This window comes from Delphinus delphis, chromosome 6 (genome assembly GCF_949987515.2).
Source record: "Delphinus delphis chromosome 6, mDelDel1.2, whole genome shotgun sequence".
Lineage (NCBI taxonomy): Eukaryota > Metazoa > Chordata > Mammalia > Artiodactyla > Delphinidae > Delphinus > Delphinus delphis.
In genome coordinates, this window is record NC_082688.1 from 77,001,673 (window position 1) to 77,008,188 (window position 6,516).

Sequence of the window (6,516 nt, forward strand, 5' to 3'; positions counted from 1 at the left end):
AAAAAGTGATAAAGTCAGTGCTAATGCTTTATCAACATTATCTAAACAAATACTTTAAATAACCACTTAATGTAGAGACTATTATTATGACCTTCTCAGGAGTGAAGAATGTAAATCTAGACAGGGTAAGTAACTTACCCAAGGACACAACACATATGATAACTCTAGCAATAGATCCCAGGTCTGCCTGACACAAAGACTGTGGATGTAACTAGTAGACAATACTCTAAAAGTCACCAAGTGGCCAACTATGACCTAAAATAAGAAAGTCTAAGGAAAGTGAGGGAACACTGTCGAGATAGATACTTTTGTACAGTTCAACATTATAATGACAGCATTAAGAAAGCAAACAGATGCATCTGTGTTAAAGGGCAGGGGGAGAGTATCAAGTGGCAGATTTATATACAGTGACATATGCTTACTGATTTAGATGGATAACTGAGTCCTTGGTTATACTCCCTTTTTCGTTTATAAGGAATCATTTTTTCAGTAAGGATTATTGGATGGTAATTATTGCCATGATCAATGCTAAAAGAAACGATATGTTAATATCATTTCTGGTTGAGAAATACTGTTCATTTAGGTTGAAATGAACATTTAAAACCATAGAAAGCATAGGAAGAAACTGAGAATCATTGGAACATTTATCAGCAAGATCTCCGTCCGTGCCTAAGGGCTATCATTCTACCCTTGAGAAGGGTATGAAGAGTAAACATTAATTACTTCCTTATTTTACTCAAAAAACTTTCATGGAGCATCTTCTGAATAAAAATTCTTTATTATTGTATTTAATCTTCACAGAAACACTATTAGGTAAATATTAGTGTCCTCTTCTTATAAATAAAAAACAAAGGTTTGAAGACTTTAAGCCCCGTGCCTATGGTCATACAGCTGGTAAGCGGCTGATTTGGCCTTACACCCAGGGGGCTCTGGTTCCAAAGCCTGTGCTGTATTTCCTAGGAAGGCTGATTTCAAAAACAGTCTGGCAAAACAGGCAAAACACATCCCTGAGTGCCATCATCACACTATTCCTAACAATGACTTATGGGGAAAATCTCACGGATCATGGACTTGGGCAGAATGTCACGTTGTCTGGCAGAACATCAGCTTAAAAGGTCAATAAGCTTCACAGTAAAGCATCCTAATTGTCCATGGAAAATAAATTGCTCATATTTCTGCTTACTAAACAAACTGAAGGCTAACTTACTACATTCACATTGTGGGTAAATTTTCTCCAGATCCAAAAGTTACCAATCTATAAATCATAGTCTGACCAGCTATCACGTTTTCTGAAAATACATTTTTAATTATCTTAACCAGGAATGGGAGCTTTAAGCACCTTGGTAGAAAACCACATAAATATGAATCAATTGTAGAAAATACAGAGAAGTCACACTAGGGGATACGAATGAGTTAAACTACAAGTAAAATATCTGAGAATACATGTTGCTGCCAAAAAACCCTAAAAGAATGAGTCAGTCTGCAGACTTTTGGAACAATCGATAATTACCAAGATGCAAAGAAGACTGACTAGGAGGAAACTGAGGGAGAATGTTTAGAATGGATAATCAGGAAAGAGCTCTCTGACTACTAAAACTGTGAGTTCTTAGAACAATCTATCAACCACAGGAAGCTGTGAAACTGACATTGTTTAGGACACGGATTAAACTCTCAGAACCACTAAAAGCAAGAGTGAGCAGATAACATTAGTGGGAAATGAAGAGAGCAGCCTTTCCCTTATTGTTTACTCCTTTCAGTTACAACTTAGAGGAAGCCTTCTGTGTCCTTGAGTAACATTTCAGTTGTTTGTTAAAAGATGCAGATTTTCACCAAGTTGACTGAGTTATGCTTCTTTTGTCCTACAGGCACCGTTTCTACTGGACTTGCTCAATTCTTTCTCCTGTGTCATAAAGAGTCACAAGTGTTGAACTTGTGATTGTGACAAAGAGACTGTTCACTTTAACATACTCTCTATGGGAAAAAATTAGAATAGACAGACATGCAATTAAGTATCACTAATATCCTAACCACTCAGGGATAAACTAATATTTTCATGAACAAACTTCCCAATACTTCACAGATGTGTGTGTTTATATATGTTTGTGTTTATGAAGATCATAATTATACAATATATACTCTTCTGCAACTTGCTTACTAGTTGAATATAGTCATTCCTCATGTAATCAAATAATCTTCTAAGTATAATAATACAGATCAGGACTTCCCTAGTGGAGCGGCGATTGAGAGTCCGCCTGCCGATGCAGGGGACATGGGTTCATCCCTGGTCCGGGAGGATCCCACATGCCGCGGAGCGGCTGGGCCCATGAGCCATGGCCGCTGAGCCTGCGGTCCGGAGCCTGTTCTCCACAGCGGGAGAGGCCACAACAGTGAGAGGCCCGTGTACCGCAAAAAAAAAAAATACAGATAATATACACAGTATTGATGTATCACCATTAATTCCCAATTGCTGGACACTAGGTTGTTTCTGAGTTCTTACTGTTATATATAATGCTACACTGTCTACCCATTTACACCATTTTTTTGTCATAGTTTTAAACACTTACTAGAAATTCTTGAATTGCCATGTCAAAGGGTTTGGACATTAAATTAATTATTTAAGTACTTTCCAAATAGTGTACCTTTCTGGAAAAGGTAGAATGCAGGCTCTGTAGTCAGTCGGCCTACGGGACCAGAGGCTGATTCTATGTGGCTCAGTTTCCTCAATTGTACAATGGAATTCTTGAAACTACTTCATGTGATCACTATAAAGATTTAATAGGTAAAATATGCAAATTATCATAATAGAATCTGCCAGAGAGGAAACGTTCAGAGATGTTTATTATTATTATTATTGTCATTATTATTTCCAATTAACATTCCAATCAAAAACTATTTTCCCTCACCGTACAGGACAGTATATCACAAACATTTACAAATTTAACAAATAATGTTATCTTATTATTGTTTTAATTTTTCTTTCTTTGATTAATAGCAGGTAAGATGTTTATCATATGTTTATCAGTCATTTGTATTTTTTCCTTTGTGCCCTGCTTGGTCATAGTACTTCTTTTGTTTTTTTTTTCTTAACATCTTTATTGGAGTATAATTGCTTTACAATGGTGTGTTAGTTTCTACTTTACAACAAAGTGAATCAGATATACACATACATATATCCCCATATTTCCTCCCTCTGGCGCCTCCCTCCCAAACTCCCTATCCCAGCCCTCTAGGTGGACACAAAGCACAGAGCTGATCTCCCTGTGCTATGCAGCTGCTTCCCACTAGCTATCTATTTTACATTTGGTAGTGTATATATGTCCATGCCACTCTCTCACTTCATCCCAGCTTACCCTTCCCCCTCCCCATCTCCTCAAGTCCATTCTCTATGTCTGCGTCTTTATTCCTGTCCCGCCCCTGGGTTTTTCAGAACCATTTTTTCTTTTAGATTCCATATACATGTGTTACTATACAGTATTTGTTTCTCTCTTTCTGACTTACTTCACTCTGTATGACAGTCTCTAGGTTCATCCAACTCACTACAAATAACTCAATTTCATTACTTTTTATGGCTGTGTAATATTCCATTGTATATATGTGCCACATCTTCATTATCCATTCATCTGTGGATGGACACTTAGGTTGCTTCCATGTCCTGGCTATTGTAAATAGAGCTGCAATGAACATTGTGGTATGTGGCTCTTTTTTGAATTATGGTGCTCTCAGGGTATATGCCCAATAGTGGGATTGCTGGGTCGCAGGGTAGTTCTATTTTCAGTTTTTTAAGGAACATCCATACTGTTTTCCATAGTGAATGTATCAATTTACATTCCCACCAACAGTGCAAGAGGGTTCCCTTTTTTTCTCCACACCCTCTCCAGCATTTATTGTTTGTAGATTTTTGGATGATGGCCATTCTGACTGGTGTGAGGTGATACCTCATTGTAGTTTTGATTTGCATTTCTCTAATGATTAGTGATGTTGAGTATCCTTTCATGTGTTTGTTGGCCATCTGTATATCTTCTTTGGAGAAAGGTCTATTTAGGTCTTCTGCCCAGTTTTGGATTGGGTTGTTTGTTTTTTTGATATTGAGCTGCATGAGCTGCCTGTAAATTTTAGAGATGAATCCTCTGTCAGTTGCTTCATTTGCAAATGCTTTCACCTATTCTGAGGGCTGTCTTTACGTCTGGTTTATGGTTTCCTTTGCTGTGCAAAAGCTTTTAAGTTACATTAGGTCTCATTTCTTTATTTTTGTTTTTATTTCCATTTCTCTAGGAGGTGGGTCAAAAAGGATCTTGCTGTGATTTATGTCGTAGAGTGTTCTGCCTATTTTTTCCTCTAAGAGTTTTATACTGTCTGGCCTTACATTCAGGTCTTTAGTCCATTTTCAGTTTATTTTTGTGTATGGTGTTAGGGAGTGTTCTAACTTCATTTTTTACATGTAGCTGTCCCGTTTCCACAGCACCACTTATTGAAGAGGCTGTGTTTTCTCCATTGTATATTCTTGCCTCCTTTATCAAAGATAAGGTGGCCATATGTGCATGGGTTTACCTCTGGGCTTTCTATCCTGTTCCATTGAGGTATCTTTCTGTTTTTGTGACAGTACCATATTGTCTTGATTACTGTAGCTTTGTAGTACAGTCTGAAGTCAGGGAACTTGATTCCTCCAGCTCCGTTTTTCTTTCTCAAGATTCCTTTGGCTATTGGGGTCTTTTGTGTTTCCATACAAATTGTGAAATTTTTTTTCTAGTTCTGTGAAAAATGCCAGTGGTAGTTTGATAGGGAGTGCATTGACTCTGTAGATTGCTTTCGGTAGTATAGTCATTTTCACAATGTTGATTCTTCCAATCTAAGAACATGGTATATCTCTTCGTCTGTTTGTATCATCTTTAATTTCTTTCATCAGTGTCTTACAGTTTTCTGCATACAGGTCTTTTGTCTCCTTAGGTATGTTTATTCCTAGATACTTTATTCTTTTTGTTGCAGTGGTAAATGGGAGTGTTTCCTTAATTTCTCTTTCAGAGTTTTCATCATTAGTGTATAGGAATGCAATGGAGATTTCTGTGCATTAATTTTGTATCCTACTATTTTACCAAATTCATTGATTAGCACTAGTAGTTTTCTGGTAGCATCTTTAGGATTCTCTATGTACAGTATCATGTCATCTGCAAACAGTGACAGTCTTACTTCTTCTTTTCCAATTTGTATTCCTTTTATTTCTTTTTCTTCTCTAATGCTGGGGCTAAGACTTCCAACACTATGTTGAATAATAGTGGTGAGAGTGGGAAAACTTGTCTTTTTCCTGATCTTAGTGGAAATGGTTCCAGTTTTTCACCATTGAGAATGATGTTGGCTGAGGGTTGGTCATATATGGCCTTTATTATGTTGAGGTAGGTTCCCTCTATGCCTACTTCCTGCAGGGTTTTTATCATAAATGGGTGTTGAATTTTGTCAAAAGCTTTTTCTGCCTCTATTGAGATGATCATATGATTTTTCTCCTTCAATTTGTTAATATGTTTTATCACATTGATTGATTTGCATATATTAAAGAATCCTTGTATTCCTGGGATAAACTGCACTTGATCATGGTGTATGATCCTTTTAATGTGCTGTTGGATTCTGTTTGCTAGTTTTTTTGTTGAGGATTTTGGCATCTATGTTCATCAGTGATATTGGCCTGTAGTTTTCTTTTTATGTGACATCTTTGTCTGGTTTTGGTATCAGGGTGATGGTGACCTCGTAGAATGAGTTTGGGAATGTTCCTCCCTCTGCTATATTTTGGAGGAGTTTGAGAAGGATACATGTTAGCTCTTCTCTAAATGTTTAATAGAATTCGCCTGTGAAGCCATCTGTTCCTGGACTTTTGTTTGTTGGAAGATTTTTAATCACAGTTTCAATTTCAGTGCTTGTGATTGGTCTGTTCACATTTTCTATTTCTTCCTGGTTCAGTCTCGGAAGGTTGTGCATTTCTAAGAATTTGTCCATTTCTACCAGGTTGTCCACTTTATTGGCATATAGTTGCTTGTTGTAATCTTTCATGATCCTTTGTATTTCTGCAGTGTCTGTTGTTACTTCTCCCTTTTCATTTCTAATTCTATTGATTTGAGTCTTCTCTCTTGTTTTTTTGATGAGTGTGGCTAATGATTTATCAATTTTGTTTATCTTCTCAAAGAAGCAGCTTTTAGTTTTATTGATCTTTGCTATCATTTCCTTCATTTCTTTTTCAATTATTTCTGATCTGATGTTTATGATTTCTTTCCTTCTGCTAAATTTGGGGTGTTTTTGTTCTTCTTTGTCTAATTGCTTTAGGTGTAAAGTTAGGTTGTTATTTGAGATTTTTCTTGTTTCTTGACGTAGGAGTGTATTGGCATAAACTTCCATCTTAGAACTGCTTTTGCTGCATCCAATAGGTTCTGAGTCAGCATGTTTTCATTGTCATTTATTTCTAGGTATTTTTTGATTTCCTCTTTGATTTCTTCAGTGTTTTCTAGGTTATTTAGTAGTGTATTGTTTAGCCTC